Here is a 15,451-nt window from a genome sequence, read left to right on the forward strand (position 1 = left end):
TTTTTTCAGATGTGCCGTTCGACGTTATGCGCGACTTTAATTATGTTCCGCAGATTTATTCGCAAATGTGAGTCACGGAGCCGTGGCATTTTACTTGATATTTGAACGAGAACGAGAGGTGCAGTGCGCACGCACAAGGAAATAAATGACGGGAGGGGGAAGAAAGGATAAGGATTTTATGTATTTGCAGTGCGAAATTAAACAGGTGCGATCATACCAGCACTAATGCACCGGATCCCATCAGAACTCCGCAGTTAAGTGTGCTTGGGCGAGAGTAGTACTTGGATGGGTGACCTCCTTGGAAGTCCTCGTGTCGCACTAATTTTTTTTTAGGACGGGTCGTTCGACGTTACGCACGACTTGAACTAGGGTCCACTGGTTTATACGCAAATGTGAGTCAAGAAACAGGGGCATTTTAATCGATATTAGAACGAGAAGGAGAGATGCAGAGTGCACGAAAAAGGAAACAAATGACGGGAGGGGGGATGGAGAGAGAAAAAGTGTATGTATTTGTAACGCAGAATGAAACATGAGCAATCATACCAGCACCAATGCAACGGATTATATCAGAACTCCGCAAGTTAAGGGTGCTTGGGCGAGAGTAGCTCTAGGATGGGTGACCTCCTGCGAAGTCCTTATATTTCACCCATATTCTTAGGAAGTCCTCGTGTTGCACCCATTTTTTTGCAGATGATTCTTTCGACGATACGCGCGACTTGAATTATGGTCCTCAGGTTTAACCGCAGATGTGAGTCACGGCACCGTAGCATTTTACTTGATATTAGAACGAGCACGGGAGGTGCAGTGTGCACGCACAAGGAAACAAATGACGGGAGGGGGAAGAGAGGAGAAGGAGTTTATGTTTTTGCAGCGCAGAATTAAAAGGGTGCGATAATACCAGCACTAATGCACCGGATCCCATCAGAACTTCGCAGTTAAGTGTGCTTGGGCGAGAGTAGTACTCGGATGGGTGACCTCCTGGGAAGTCCTTGTGTCGCACAAATTTAATTTCAGACGGGTCGTTCGACGTTACGCGCGACTGGAACTATGGTCCGCTGGTTTATACGCAAATGTGAGTCAAGAAGCAGGGGCATTTTAATCGATATTAGAACGAGAAGGAGAGGTGCAGTGTGAACGCACAAGGAAACAATTGATGGGAGGGGGAGGGAAAGAGAAGGAGTGTATGTATTTTCAGCACGAAATGAAACAGGTGCGATCATACCAGCACTAATGGAACGGATTCTATCAGAACTTCGTAGGTAAGGGTGCTTGGGCGAGAGTAGTACTAGCATGGGTTACCTCCTGCGAAGTCCTTATATTTCACCCATTTTCTGGTGAAGTTCTCGTGTTGCACCCATTTTTTTTTCTTCATATGTGCCGTTTGACGTTACGCGCGACTTTAATTATGGTCCGCTGATTTATTCGCAAATGTGAGTCACGGCGCCGTGGAATTTTACTTGATATTTGAACGAGAACGAGAGGTGCAGTGCGCACGCACAAAGAGACAAATGACCGGAGGGGGAAGAAAGGAGAAGGAGTTTATGTATTTGCGGCGTGAAAAATAAGGTGCGATCATACCATCACTAATGAATCGGATCCCATCAGAACTTCTCAGTTAAGTGTGCTTGGGCGGGAGTAGTACTCGGATGGGTGACCTCCTGGGAAGTCCTCGTGTTGCACTAATTTTTTTTTCTGACGGGTTGTTCGACGTTACGCGCGACTGGAACTAGGGTCCACTGATTTATACGCAAATGTGAATCAAGAAGCAGAGGCATTTTAATCGATATTAGAACGAGAAGGAGAGATGCAAAGTGCACGCACAAGGAAACAAATAACGGGAGGGGGGATGGAGGGAGAAAAATTGTATGTATTTGAAGCGCAGAATGAAACATGAGCAATCATACCAGCACCAATGCAACGGATTCTATCAGAACTCTGTAGGTAAGGGTGCTTGGGCGAGAGTAGTACTAGCATGGGTTACCTCCTGCGAAGTCCTTATATTTCACCCATTTTCTTATGAAGTCCTCGTGTTGTACCCATTTTTTTGCATATGATTCTTTCGACGATACGCGCGACTTGAATTATGGTCCTCAGGTTTATTCGCAAATGTGAGTCACGGCACCGTAGCATTTTACTTGATATTAGAATGAGCACGGGAGGTGCAGTGCGCACGCACAAGGAAACAAATTACGGGAGGGGGAAAAAATGAGAAGGAGTTTATGTATTTGCAGCACTGAATTGAACGGGTGCGATCATACCAACACTAATGCACTGGATCCCATCAGAACTCTGCAGTTAAGTGCGCTTGGGCGAGAGTAGTTCTCGGATGGGTGACCTCTTGGGAAGTCCCTGTGTCGCACCAATTTTTTTTCAGACTGGTCGTTCGACGTTACGCGCGACTGGAACTATGGTCCGCTGGTTTATACGCAAATATGAGTCAAGAAGCAGGGGCATTTTAATCGATATTAGAATGAGAAGGAGAGGTGCAGTGTGAACGCACAAGGAAACAATTGATGGGAGGGGGAGGGAAGGAGAAGGAGTGTATGTATTTTCAGCACGAAATGAAACAGGTGCGATCATACCAGCACTAATGCTTCGGATTCTATCAGAACTCCGTAGGTAAGGGTGCTTGGGCGAGAGTAGTACTAGCATGGGTTACCTCCTGTGAAGTCCTTATATTTCACCCATTTTCTTGTGAAGTCCTCGTGTTGCACCCATTTTTATGCAGATGATTCTTTCGACGTTACGCGCGACTTGAATTATGGTCCTCAGGTTTATTCGCAAATGTGAGTCGCGGCGCAGTAGCATTTTACTTGATATTAGAACGAGAACAGGAGGTGCAGTGCGCACGCACAAGGAAACAAATGACAGGAGGGGGAAGAAAGGGGAATGAGTTTATGTATTTACAGCGCAAAATTAAATAGGTGTGATCATACCAGCACTAATGCACCGGATCCCATCAGAACTTCGCAGTGAAGTGTGCTTGGGCGAGATTAGTACTCGGATGGGTGACCTCCTGGGAAGTCCTCGCGTCGCACTAATTTTTTTTTTCAGACGGGTCGTTCGACGTTATGCGTGACTGGAACTAGGATCCACTGGTTTATACGCAAATGTGAGTCAAGAAGTAGAGGCATTTTAATCGATATTAGAACAAGAAGGAGAGATGCAGAGTGCACGCACAAGGAAACAAATGACGGGAGGGGGGATGGAGGGAGAAAAAGTGTATGTATTTGCAGCGGAGAATGAAACATGAGCAATCATATCAGCACCAATGCAACGGATTCTATCAGAACTCTGCAAGTTAAGGGTGCTTGGGCGAGAGTAGCACTAGGATGGGTGACCTCCTGTGAAGTCCTTATATTTCACCCATTTTTTTGTGAAGTCCTCGTGTTGCACCCATTTTTTTGCAGATGATTCTTTCGACGTTACGCGCGACTTGAATTATGGTCCTCAGGTTTATTCGCAAATGTGAGTCACGGCGCTGTAGCATTTTGCTTGATATTAGAACGAGAACGGGAGGTGCAGTGCGCACGCACAAGGAAACAAATGACGGGAGGGGGAAGAAAGGGGAATGAGTTTATGTATTTGCAGCGCGAAAATAAACAGGTGCTATCATACCAGCACTAATGCACCGGATCCCATCAGAACTCCGCAGTTAAGTGTGTTTGGGCGAGAGTAGTACTCAGATGGGTGACCTCTTGGGAAGTCCTCGTATCGCAATAATTTTTGTTCAGATGGGTCGTTCGACGTTACACGCGACTGGAACTATGGTCCGCTGGTTTATACGCAAATGTGAGTCAAGAATCAGGGGCATTTTAATCCATATTCGGACGAGAAGGAGAGGTGCAGTATGAACGCACAAGAAAACAAATGATGAGAAGGGGGGAGGGAAGAAGGAGTGTATGTATTTTCAGCACGAAATTAAACAGGTACGGTCACACCAGCACTAATGCACCGGATCCCATCAGAACTCCGCAGTGTAGTGTGCTTTGGCGAAAGTAGTACAATGATGGGTTACCTCCTGGGAAGTTCTCGTGTTGCACCCATCTTCTTTTTTTCAGATGTGCCGTTCGACGTTACGCGTGACTTTAATTATGGTCTGCAGATTTATTCGCAAATGTGAGTCACGGCGCCGTGGCATTTTACTTGATATTTGAACGAGAACGAGAGGTGCAATCCGCACGCACAAGGAAACAAATGAAGGGAGGGGGAAGAAAGGAGAAGGAGTGTATGTATTTGCAGCGCGAAATGAAACAAGTGCGATCATACCGGCACTAATGCAACGGATTCTATCAGAAATCCGTAGGTAAGGGTGCTTAGGCGAGAGTAGTACTAGCATGGGTTACCTCCTGCGAAGTCCTTATATTTGACCTATTTTCTTGTGAAGTCCTCGTGTTGCACCCATTTTTTTGCAGATAATTCTTTCGACGTTACGCGCGACTTGTATTATGGTCCTCAGGTTTACTCGCAAATGTGAGTCACGGCACTGTAGCATTTTACTTGATATTAGAACGAGAACGGGAGGTGCAGTGCGCACGCACAGGGAAACAAATGACGGGAGGGGGAAGAAAGGAGAATGAGTTTATGTATTTGCAGCGCAAAATTAAACAGGTGCGATCATACCAGCACTAATGCACCAGATCCCATCAGAACTCCGCAGTGAAGTCTGCTTGGGCGAGATTAGTACTCGGATGGGTGACCTCCTGGGACGTCCTCGTGTCGCACCAATTTTTTTTCAAACGGGTCGTTCGACGTTACGCGCGTCTGGAACTAGGGTCCGCTGGTTTATACACAAATGTGAGTCAAGAAGCAAGGGCATTTTAATCGATATTAGAACAAGAATGAGAGGTGAAGTGTGAACGCGCAAGGAAACAAATGACGGTAGGGGGAAGAAATGAGAAGGAGTGTATGTATTTGCAGCACGAAATTAAACAGGTGCGATCATACCAGCACTAAAGGTCCGGATCCCATTAGAACTCCGCAGTTAAGTGTGCTTGGGCGAGAGTAGTACTCGGATGGGTCACCACCTGAGAACCCCTCGTGTTGCACCTATTTTTTTTTCGGATGGGTTGTTCGACGTTACGCGCGAATGGAATTATAAACCACTGGTTCATTTGCAAAGGTGAGTCACGGTGCCGGGGCATATTACTTGATATTAGAACGAGAAAGAGAGATGCAGAGTGCACGCACAAGGAAACAAATGACGGGAGGGGGGATGGGAGGAGAAAGTGTGTATGTATTTGCAGTGCAGAATGAAACATGAGGGATCATACCAGCACTAGTGCAACGGATTCTATCAGAACTCCGCAAGTTAAGGGTGCTTGGGTAAAAGTAGCACTAGGATGGGTGACTTCCTGCGAAGTTCTTATATTTCACCCATTTTCTTAGGAAGTCCTCGTGTTGTACCTATTTTTTTCTAGATGATTCTTTCGACGATACGCGCGACTTGATTTATGGTCCGCAGGTTTATTCGCAAATGTGAGTCACGGCGCCGTGGCATTTTACTTGATATTAGAACGAGCATGGGAGGTACAGTGCGCACGCACAAGGAAACAAATGACGGGAGGGGGAAGAAAGGAGAAAGAGTTTATGTATTTACAGTGCGGAATTAAACGGGTGCGATCATAACAGCACTAATGCACCAGATCCCATCACAACTCCGCAGTTAAGTGTGCTTGGGCGAGAGTTGTACTCGGATGGGTGACCTCCTGGGAAGTCCTAGTGTCGCAACAATTTTTTTTCAGACGGGTCGTTCGACGTTACGCGCGACTTGAACTAGGGTCCGCTGGTTTATACGCAAATGTGAGTAAAAAAGAAGGGGCAATTTAATCGATATTAGAACGAGAAGGAGAGGTGCAGTGTGAACGCACAAGGAAACAAATTATGGGAGGGGGAGGGAAGGAGAAGGAGTGTAAGTATTTTCAGCACGAAATGAAACAGGTGCGATCATACCAGCACTAATGCAACAGATTCTATCAGAATTCCGTAGGTAAGGGTGCTTGGGCGAGAGTAGTACTAGCATGGGTTACCTCCTGCGAAGTCCTTATATTTCACCCATTTTCTTGTGAAGTCCTCGTATCGCACCAATTTTTTTTCAGACGGGTCGTTCGACGTTACGCTCGTCTGGAACTAGGATCCGCTGGTTTATACGCAAATGTGAGTCAAGAAGCAGGGGCATTTTAACCGATATTAGAACGAGAATGAGAGGTGAAGTGTGAACGCACAAGGAAACAAATGACGGGAGGGGGAAGAAAGGAGAAGGAGTGTATGTATTTGCAGCGCGAAACTAAACAGGTGCGATCATACCAGCACTAAAGCCCTAGATCCCATCAGAACTCCGCAGTTAAGTGTGCTTGGCGAGATTAGTACTCGGATGGTTGACCTCCTGGGAAGTCCTCGTGTCGCACCAATTTTTTTTCAGACGGATCGTTCGACGTTACGCAGGTCTGGAACTAGGGTTCGCTGGTTTATACGCAAATGTGAGTCGAGAAGTATGGGCATTTTAATCGAAATTAGAACGAGAATGAGAGGTAAAGTGTGAACGCACAAGGAAACAAATGACTGGAGGGGGAAGAAAGGAGAAGGAGTGTATGTATTTGCAGCGCGAAATTAAACAGGTGCGATCATACCAGCACTAAAGCTCCGGATCCCATCAGAACTCCGCAGTTAAGTGTGCTTAGGTGAGAGTAGTACTCGGATGGGTGTCCACCTGGGAATCCCTCGTGTTGCACCTATTTTTTTTCGGATGGGTTGTTCGACGTTACGCTCGAATGGAATTATAAACCGCAGGTTCATTTGCAAAGGTGAGTCACGGTGCCGAGGCATATTACTTTATATTAGAACGAGAAAGAGAGTTGCAGAGTGCACGCAAAAGGAAACAAATGACAGGAGGGAGGATGGGAGGAGAAAGAGTGTATGTATTTGCAGTGCAGAATGAAACATGAGGGATCATACCAGCACTAGTGCAACGGATTCTATCAGAACTCCGCAGTTAAGGGTGCTTGGGCGAGAAAAGTACTCGGATGAGTGACCTCCTGCGAAGTCCTTATATTTCACCCATTTTTTTGGGAGGTCCTCGTGTTGCAACTATTTTTTTGCAGATTATTCTTTCGACGTTACATTAGACTTGATTTATGGTCCGCAGGTTTATTTGCAAATGTGAGTCGCGGCGCCGTGGCATTTTACTTGATATTAGAACGAGTACGGGAGGTGCAGTGCGCACGCACGAGGAAACAAATGACGGGAGGGGGAAGAAAAGAGAAGGAGTGTATGTATTTGCAGCGCAAAATTAAACAGGTGCGATCATACCAGCACTAATGCACCGGATCCCATCAGAACTCCGCAGTTAAGTGTGTTTGGGCGAGAGTAGTACTCGGATGGGTGACCTCCTGGGAAGTCCTCGTGTCGCACCAATTGTTTTTCAGACGGGTCATTCGACGTTACGCGCGACTTGAACTAGGGTCCGCTGGTTTATACGCAAATGTGAGTCAAAAAGAAGGGGCATTTTAATCGATATTAGAACGAGAAGGAGAGGTGTAGTGTGAACGCACAAGGAAACAAATTATGGGAGGGGGAGGGAAGGAGAAGGAGTGTATGTATTTTCAGCACGAAATGAAACAGGTGCGATCATACCAGCACTAATGCAACAGATTCTATCAGAATTCCGTAGGTAAGGGTGCTTGGGCGAGAGTAGTACTAGCATGGGTTACCTCCTGCGAAGTCCTTATATTTCACCCATTTTTTTGTGAAGTCCTCGTGTCGCACCAATTTTTTTTCAGACGGGTCGTTCGATGTTACGCTCGTCTGGAATTAGGGTCCGCTGGTTTATGCGCAAATGTGAGTCAAGAAGCAGGGGCATTTTAATCGATATTAGAACGAGAATGAGAGGTGAAGTGTGAACGCACAAGGAAACAAATAACGGGAGGGGGAAGAAAGGAGAAGGAGTGTATGTATTTGCAGCGCGAAACTAAACAGGTGCGATCATACCAACACTAAAGCCCCGGATCACATCAGAATTCTGCAGTTAAGTGTGTTTGGCGAGATTAGTACTCGGATGGTTGACCTCCTCGAAAGTCCTCGTCTCGCACCAATTTTTTTTCAGACGGGTCATTCGATGTTACGCGCATCTGGAACTAGGGTCCGCTGATTTATACGCAAATGTGAGTCGAGAAGCAAGGGCATTTTAATCGAAATTAGAACAAGAATGAGTGGTAAAGTGTGAACGCACAAGGAAACAAATGACGGGAGGGGGAAGAAAGGAGAAGGAGTGTATGTATTTGCAGCGCGAAATTAAATAGGTGCGATCATACCAGCACTAAAGCTCCGGATCCCATCAGAACTCCGCAGTTAAGTGTGCTTGGGCGAGAGTAGTACTCGGATGGGTGTCCACCTGGGAAGCCCTCGTGTTGCACCTATTTTTTTTTCAGATGGGTTATTCGACGTTACGCGCGAATGGAATTATAAATCGCAGGCTCATTTGCAAAGGTGAGTCATGGTGCCGAGGCATATTACTTGATATTAGAACGAGAAAGAGAGATGCAGAGTGCACGCAAAAGGAAACAAATGACGGGAGGGAGGATGGGAGGAGAAAGAGTGTATGTATTTGCAGTGCAGAATGAAACATGAGGGATCATACCAGCACTAATGCAACGGATTCTATCAGAACTCCGTAGTTAAGGGTGCTTGGGCGAGAAAAGTACTCGGATGGGTGACCTCCTGCGAAGTCCTTATATTTCACCCACTTTCTTGGGAGGTCCTCATGTTGCACCCATCTTTTTGCAGATGATTCTTTCGACGTTACGCTCGTCTGGAACTAGGGTCTGCTGGTTTATACGCAAATGTGAGTCAAGAAGCAGGGGCATTTTAATCGATATTAGAACGAGAATAGAGGTGAAGTGTGAACGCACAAGGAAACAAATGACGGGAGGGGGAAGAAAGGAGAAGGAGTGTATGTATTTGCAGCGCGAAACTAAACAGGTGCAATCATACCAGCACTAAAGCCCCGGATCCCATCAGAACTCCGCAGTTAAGTGTGCTTGGCGAGATTAGTACTCGGATGGTTGACCTCTTGGGAAGTCCTCATGTCGCTCCAATTTTTTTTCAGATGGGTCGTTCGACGTTACGCGCGTCTGGAACTCGGGTCCGCTGGTTTATACGCAAATGTGAGTCGAGAAGCAGGGGCATTTTAATCGAAATTAAAACGAGAATGAGAGGTAAAGTGTGAACGCACAAGGAAACAAATGACGGGAGGGGGAAGAAAGGAGAAGGAGTGTATGTATTTGCAGCGCGAAATTAAACAAGTGCGATCACACCAGCACTAAAGCTCCGGATCCCATCAGAACTCCGCAGTTAAGTGTGCTTGGACGAGAGTAGTACTCGGATTGGTGTCCACCTGGGAATCCCTCATGTTGCACCTATTTTTTTTTCGGATGGGTTGTTCGACGTTACTCGCGAATGGAATTATAAACCGCAGGTTCATTTGCAAAGGTGAGTCACGGTGCCGGGGCATATTACTTGATATTAGAACGAGAAAGAGAGATGCAGAGTGCACGCAAAAGGAAACAAATGACGGGAGGGAGGATGGGAGGAGAAAGAGTGTATGTATTTGTAGTGCAGAATGAAACATGAGGGATCATACCAGCACTAATGCAACGGATTCTATCAGAACTCCGCAGTTAAGGGTGTTTGGGCGAGAAAAGTACTCGGATGGGTGACCTCCTGGGAAGTCCTTATATTTCACCCATTTTCTTGGGAGTTCCTCGTGTTGCATCCATCTTTTTGCAGATGATTCTTTCGACGTTACGCGTGACTTGATTTATGGTCCGCAGGTTTATTCACAAATGTGAGTCACGGCGCCGTGGCATTTTACTTGATATTAGAACGAGTACGGGAGGTGCAGTGCGCACGCACGAGGAAACAAATGACGGGAGGAGGAAGAAAAGAGAAGGAGCGTATGTATTTGAAGGGCAAAATTAAACAAGTGGCATCATACCAGCAATAATGCACTGGATCCCATCAGAACTCTGCAGTTAAGTGTACTTGGGCTAGAGTAGTACTCGGATGGGTGACCTCTTGGGAAGTCCTCGTATCGCAACAATTAAACAGGTGCGATCACACCAGCACTAATGCACCGGATCCCATCAGAAGTCCGTAGTGAAGTGTGCTTGGGCGAGATTATTACTTTGATGGGTGACCTCCTGGGAAGTCCTCGTGTCGCACAAATTTTTTTCAGACGGGTCGTTCGACGTTACGCGCGTCTGGAACTAGGGTCCGCTGGTTTATACACAAATGTGAGTCAATAAGCAGAGGCATTTTAATCGATATTAGAACGAGAATGAGAGGTGAAGTGTGAACGCACAAGGAAACAAATGACGGGAGGGGGAAGAAAGGAGAAGGAGTGTATGTATTTGCAGTGCGAAATTAAATAGGTGCGATCATACCAGCACTAAAGCTCCAGATCCCATCAGAACTCTGCAATTAAGTGTGTTTGGGCGAGAGTAGTGCTCGGATGGGTGACCACTTGGGAAGCCCTCGTGGTGCACCTATTGTTTTTCGGATGGGTTGTTCGACGTTACGCGCAAATGGAATTATAAACCACTGGTTCATTTGCAAAGGTGAGTCACGGTGCCGGGGCATATTACTTGATATTAGAACGAGAAAGAAAGATGCAGAGTGCACGCACAAGGAAACAAATGACGGGAGGGGGAAGAAAGGAGAAGGAGTTTATGTATTTACAGCGCGAAATTAAACAGGTGCGATCATACCAGCACTAATGCAACCGATCCCATCGTAACTCCGCAGTTATGTGTGCTTGGGCGAGAGTAGTACTCGGATGGGTGACCACTTAGGAAGTCCTCGTGTTGCACCCATTTTTTTGTAGATGATTCTTTTGACGTTACGCGCAACTTGAATTATGGTCCTCAGGATTATTCGCAAATGTGAGTCACGGCACCGTAGCATTTTACTTGATATTAGAACGAGCACGGGAGATGCAATGCGCACGCACAAGGAAACAAATGACGGGAGGGGGAAGAAAGGAGAAGGAGTTTATGTAATTGCAGCGCAAAATTAAACGGGTGCGATCATACCAGCACTAATGTACTGGATCCCATCAGAACTCCGCAGTTAAGTGTGCTTGGGCGAGAGTAGTACTCGGATGGGTGACCTCCTGGGAAGTCCTCGTGTCGCACCAAATTTTTTTCATACGGGTCGTTCGAAGTTACGCGCGACTGGAACTAGGGTCCGCTGGTTTATACGCAAATGTGAGTCAAGAAGCAGGGGCATTTTAATCGATATTAGAACGAGAATGAGAGGTAAGTGTGAACGCACAAGGAAACAAATGACGGGAGGGGGAAGAAAAGAGAAGTAGTGTATGTATTTGCAGCGCGAAATTAAACAGGTGCGATCATACCAGCACTGAAGCTCCGGATCCCATCAGAACTCCACAGTTAAGTGTGCTTGGGCGATGGTAGTACTCGGATGGGTGACCTCTTGGGAAGTCCTCGTATCGCAACAATTTTTTTTCAGACTGGAACTATGGTCCGCTTGTTTATACGCAAATGTGAGTCAAGAATCTGGGGCATTTTAATCGATATTAGAACGAGAAGGAGAGGTGCAGTGTGAACGCACAAGGAAACAAATGATGGGAGGGGGGGAGGGAAGAAGGAGTGTATGTATTTTCAGCACGAAATTAAACAGGTGCGGTCATACCAGCACAAATGCACCGGATCCCATCAGAACTCCGCAGTTAAGTGTGCTTTGGCGAAAGTAGTACAATGATGGGTTACCTCAAGGGAAGTTCTCGTGTTGCACCCATTTTCTTTTTTTCAGATGTGCCGTTCGACGTTACGCGCGACTTTAATTATGATCTGCAGATTTATTAGCAAATGTAAGTCACGGCGCCGTGGCATTTTACTTGATATTTGAACGAGAACGAGAGGTGCAGTGCGCACGCACAAGGAAACAAATAACGGGAGGGGGAAGAAAGGTGAAGGAGTTTATGTATTTGCAGCGTGAAATTAAACAGGTGCGATCATACCAGCACTAATGCACCGGATCCCATCAGAACTCCGCAGTTAAGTGTGCTTGGGCGAGAGTAGTACTCGGATTGGAGACCTCCTGGGTAGTCCTCGTGTCGCACTAATTTTTTTTTCAAACGGGTCATTCGACGTTACGCGCGACTAGAACTAGGGTCCACTGGTTTATACGCAAATGTGAGTCAAGAAGCAGGGGCATTTTAATCGATATTAGAATGAGAAGGAGAGATGAAAAGTGCACGCACAAGGAAACAAATGATGGGAGGGGGGATGGAGGGAGAAAAAGTGTATGTATTTGCAGCGCAGAATGAAACATGAGCAACCATACCAGCACCAATGCAACGGATTCTATCAGTACTCCGCAAATTAAGGGTGCTTGGGCGAGAGTAGCACTAGGATGGGTGACCTCCTGCGAAGTCCTTATATTTCACCCATTTTCTTAGGAAGTCCTCGTGTTGCACCCATTTTTTTGCAGATGATTCTTTCGACGATACGCGCGACTTGAATTATGGTCCTTAGTTTTATTCGCAAATGTGAGTCACGGCACCGTAGCATTTTACTTGATATTAGAACGAGCATTGGAGGTGCAGTGCGCATGCACAATTAAACAAATGACGGGAAGGGGAAGAAAGGAGAAGGAGTTTATGTATTTGCAGCCCAAAATTAAACGGGTGCGATCATACCAGCACTAATGCACCGGATCCCATCAGAACTCCGCAGTTAAGTGTGCTTGGGTGAGAGTAGTACTCGGATTGGTGACCTCCTGCGAAGTCCTCGTGTCGCACCAATTTTTTTTCAAACTGGTCGTTCGACGTTACGCGCGACTGGAACTATGGTCCGCTTGTTTATACGCAAATGTGAGTCAAGAAGCTGGGGCATTTTAATCGATATTAGAACGAGAAGGAGATGTGCAGTGTGAATGCACAAAGAAACAATTGATGGGAGGGGGAGGGAAGGAGAAGGAGTGTATATATTTTCAGCACGAAATGAAACAAGTGCGATCATACCAGCACTAATTCAACGGATTCTATCAGAACTCCGTAAGTAAGGGTGCTTGGGCGAGAGTAGTACTAGCATGGGTTACCTCCTGCGAAGTCCTTATATTTCACCCATTTTCTTGTGAAGTCCTCGTGTTGCACCCATTTTTTTGCAGATGATTCTATCGACGTTACGCACGACTTCAATTATGGTCTTCAGGTCTATTCGCAAATGTGAGTCACGGCACCGTAGTATTTTACTTGATATTAGAACAAGCACGGGAGGTGCAGTGCGCACGCACAAGGAAACAAATGACGGGAGGGGGAAGGAAGGAGAAGGAGTTTATGTATTTGCAGCGCGGAATTAAACGGGTGCGATCATACCAGCACTAATGCACTGGATCCCATCAGAACTCCGCAGTTAAGTGTGCTTGGGCGAGAGTAGTACTCGGATTGGTGACCTCCTGGGAAGTCCTTGTGTTGCACCAATTTTTTTTTAGACGGGTCGTTCGACGTTACGCGCAACTTGAACTATGGTCCGCTGGTTTATACGCAAATGTGAGTCAAGAATCAGGGGTATTTTAATCGATATTAGAACGAGAAGGAGAGGTGCAGTGTGAACGCACAAGGAAACAAATGATGGGAGGGGGGGAGGGAAGAAGGAGTGTATGTACTTTCAGCACGAAATTAAACAAGTGCGGTCACACCAGCACAAATGCACCGGATCCCATCAGAACTCCGCAGTTAAGTGTGCTTTGGCGAAAGTAGTACAATGATGGGTTACCTCCTGGGAAGTTCTCGTGTTGCACCCATTTTCTTTTTTTTAGATGTGCCGTTCGACGTTACGTGCGACTTTAATTATGTTCCGCAGATTTATTCGCAAATGTGAGTCACTGCGTCGTGACATTTTACTAGATATTTGAACAAGAACGAGAGGTGCAGTGCGCACGCACAAGGAAATAAATGACGGGAGGGGGAAGAAAGGAGAAGGAGTGTATGTATTTGCAGCGTGAAATGAAACAGGTGCGATCATACCAGCACTAATGCAACAGATTCTATCAGAACTCCGTAGGTAAGGGTGCTTGGGCGAGAGTAGTACTAGCATGGGTTACCTCCTGCGAAGTCCTTATATTTCACCCATTTTCTTGTGAAGTCCTCGTGTTGCACCCATTTTTTTGCAGATGATTCTTTCGACGTTACGCGCGACTTGAATTATGGTCCTCAGGTTTATTCGCAAATGTGAGTCACGGCACCATAGCATTTTACTTGATATTAGAACGAGCACGGGAGGTGCAGTGCGCACGCACAAGGAAACAAATGACGGGAGGGGGAAGAAAGGAGAAGGAGTTTATGTATTTGCAGCGCGGAATTAAAAGGGTGCGATCATACCAGCACTAATGCACCGGATCCCATCAGAACTCCGCAGTGAAGTGTGCTTGGGCGAGATTAGTACTCGGATGTGTGACCTCCTGGGAAGTCCTCGTGTCGCACCAATTTTTTTTCAAACGGTCGTTCGAGGTTATGCGCGTCTGGAACTAGGGTCCGCTGGTTTATTAGAACGAGAACGAGAGGTGCAGTGTGAACGCACAAGGAAACAAAAGACGGGAGGGGGGATGGAGGGAGAAAAAGTGTATGTATTTGCAGCGCAGAATGAAACATGAGCAATCATACCAGCACCAATGCAACGGGTTCTATCAGAACTCCGCAAGTTAAGGGTGCTTGGGCGAGAGTAGTACTAGCATGGGTTACCTCCTGCGAAGTCCTTATATTTCACCCATTTTCTTAGGAAGTCCTCGTGTTGTACCCATTTTTTTGGAGATGATTCTTTCGACGTTACGCGCGACTTGAATTATTGTCCTCAGGTTTATTCGCAAATGTGAGTCATGGCGCTGTAGCATTTTACTTGATATTTAAACGAGAACGAGAGGTGCAGTGCGCACGCACAAGGAAACAAATGACGAGAGGGGGAAGAAAGGGGAAGGAGTTTATGTATTTGCAGCGCGAAATTAAATAGGTGCGATCATACCAGCATTAATGCACCGAATCCAATCAGAACTCTGCAGTTAAGTGTGCTTGGGCGAGAGTAGTACTCAGATGGTTGACCTCCTGGGAAGTCCTCGTGTTGCACTAAATTTTTTTTTCAGACGGGTTGTTCGACGATACGCGCGACTGGAACTAGGGTCCGCTGGTTTATCGCAAATGTGAGTCAAGAAGTAGGGGCATTTTAATTAATATTAGAACGAGAAGGAGAGATGCAGAGTGCACGCACAAGGAAACAAATGACGAGAGGGGGGATGGAGGGAGAAAAAGTTTATGTATTTGCAGCGCAGAATGAAACATGAGCAATCATAACAGCCCCAATGCAACGGATTCTATCAGAACTCCGCAGGTTAAGGGTGCTTGGGCGAGATTAGCAATAGGATGGGTGACCTCCTGCGA

General features: G+C 46.4%; 4 non-coding genes and 24 pseudogenes across 4 annotated transcripts; all 28 read left to right on the forward strand.

The window, feature by feature from the left end:
• Positions 1-203: 203 nt before the first annotated feature.
• On the forward strand, positions 204-322 carry LOC148256640 (5S ribosomal RNA). Its single transcript, XR_015821164.1, has one exon. It is a non-coding gene; the product is annotated as a 5S ribosomal RNA (ribosomal RNA).
• Positions 323-884: 562 nt separating this feature from the next.
• On the forward strand, positions 885-1,003 carry LOC148256641 (5S ribosomal RNA; annotated as a pseudogene).
• A 561-nt stretch (positions 1,004-1,564) lies between these two features.
• On the forward strand, positions 1,565-1,683 carry LOC148256642 (5S ribosomal RNA; annotated as a pseudogene).
• Positions 1,684-2,244: 561 nt separating this feature from the next.
• Positions 2,245-2,363, forward strand: LOC148256643 (5S ribosomal RNA; annotated as a pseudogene).
• A 559-nt stretch (positions 2,364-2,922) lies between these two features.
• On the forward strand, positions 2,923-3,041 carry LOC148256644 (5S ribosomal RNA; annotated as a pseudogene).
• Positions 3,042-3,604: 563 nt separating this feature from the next.
• On the forward strand, positions 3,605-3,723 carry LOC148256645 (5S ribosomal RNA; annotated as a pseudogene).
• A 204-nt stretch (positions 3,724-3,927) lies between these two features.
• On the forward strand, positions 3,928-4,046 carry LOC148256646 (5S ribosomal RNA; annotated as a pseudogene).
• A 563-nt stretch (positions 4,047-4,609) lies between these two features.
• On the forward strand, positions 4,610-4,728 carry LOC148256647 (5S ribosomal RNA; annotated as a pseudogene).
• A 205-nt stretch (positions 4,729-4,933) lies between these two features.
• Positions 4,934-5,052, forward strand: LOC148256648 (5S ribosomal RNA; annotated as a pseudogene).
• Positions 5,053-5,614: 562 nt separating this feature from the next.
• Positions 5,615-5,733, forward strand: LOC148256649 (5S ribosomal RNA; annotated as a pseudogene).
• Positions 5,734-6,292: 559 nt separating this feature from the next.
• Positions 6,293-6,410, forward strand: LOC148256650 (5S ribosomal RNA; annotated as a pseudogene).
• A 205-nt stretch (positions 6,411-6,615) lies between these two features.
• LOC148256651 (5S ribosomal RNA) lies at positions 6,616-6,734 on the forward strand (annotated as a pseudogene).
• A 560-nt stretch (positions 6,735-7,294) lies between these two features.
• LOC148256652 (5S ribosomal RNA) lies at positions 7,295-7,413 on the forward strand. Its single transcript, XR_015820981.1, has one exon. It is a non-coding gene; the product is annotated as a 5S ribosomal RNA (ribosomal RNA).
• Positions 7,414-8,295: 882 nt separating this feature from the next.
• Positions 8,296-8,414, forward strand: LOC148256653 (5S ribosomal RNA). The gene has a single exon (XR_015820824.1). It is a non-coding gene; the product is annotated as a 5S ribosomal RNA (ribosomal RNA).
• A 560-nt stretch (positions 8,415-8,974) lies between these two features.
• Positions 8,975-9,092, forward strand: LOC148256654 (5S ribosomal RNA; annotated as a pseudogene).
• A 205-nt stretch (positions 9,093-9,297) lies between these two features.
• LOC148256655 (5S ribosomal RNA) lies at positions 9,298-9,416 on the forward strand (annotated as a pseudogene).
• Positions 9,417-10,102: 686 nt separating this feature from the next.
• LOC148256656 (5S ribosomal RNA) lies at positions 10,103-10,221 on the forward strand (annotated as a pseudogene).
• Positions 10,222-10,425: 204 nt separating this feature from the next.
• Positions 10,426-10,544, forward strand: LOC148256657 (5S ribosomal RNA; annotated as a pseudogene).
• Positions 10,545-10,749: 205 nt separating this feature from the next.
• On the forward strand, positions 10,750-10,868 carry LOC148256658 (5S ribosomal RNA; annotated as a pseudogene).
• A 205-nt stretch (positions 10,869-11,073) lies between these two features.
• On the forward strand, positions 11,074-11,192 carry LOC148256659 (5S ribosomal RNA). Its single transcript, XR_015820087.1, has one exon. It is a non-coding gene; the product is annotated as a 5S ribosomal RNA (ribosomal RNA).
• A 204-nt stretch (positions 11,193-11,396) lies between these two features.
• LOC148256660 (5S ribosomal RNA) lies at positions 11,397-11,515 on the forward strand (annotated as a pseudogene).
• A 180-nt stretch (positions 11,516-11,695) lies between these two features.
• Positions 11,696-11,814, forward strand: LOC148256661 (5S ribosomal RNA; annotated as a pseudogene).
• Positions 11,815-12,023: 209 nt separating this feature from the next.
• LOC148256662 (5S ribosomal RNA) lies at positions 12,024-12,142 on the forward strand (annotated as a pseudogene).
• A 562-nt stretch (positions 12,143-12,704) lies between these two features.
• On the forward strand, positions 12,705-12,823 carry LOC148256663 (5S ribosomal RNA; annotated as a pseudogene).
• Positions 12,824-13,382: 559 nt separating this feature from the next.
• On the forward strand, positions 13,383-13,501 carry LOC148256664 (5S ribosomal RNA; annotated as a pseudogene).
• A 204-nt stretch (positions 13,502-13,705) lies between these two features.
• Positions 13,706-13,824, forward strand: LOC148256665 (5S ribosomal RNA; annotated as a pseudogene).
• Positions 13,825-14,387: 563 nt separating this feature from the next.
• On the forward strand, positions 14,388-14,506 carry LOC148256666 (5S ribosomal RNA; annotated as a pseudogene).
• A 518-nt stretch (positions 14,507-15,024) lies between these two features.
• Positions 15,025-15,143, forward strand: LOC148256667 (5S ribosomal RNA; annotated as a pseudogene).
• Positions 15,144-15,451: the final 308 nt, after the last annotated feature.

The sequence above is a fragment of the Carica papaya genome, chromosome 5 (genome assembly GCF_054855325.1).
Source record: "Carica papaya isolate Zhongbai chromosome 5, ASM5485532v1, whole genome shotgun sequence".
Taxonomy (NCBI): domain Eukaryota; kingdom Viridiplantae; phylum Streptophyta; class Magnoliopsida; order Brassicales; family Caricaceae; genus Carica; species Carica papaya.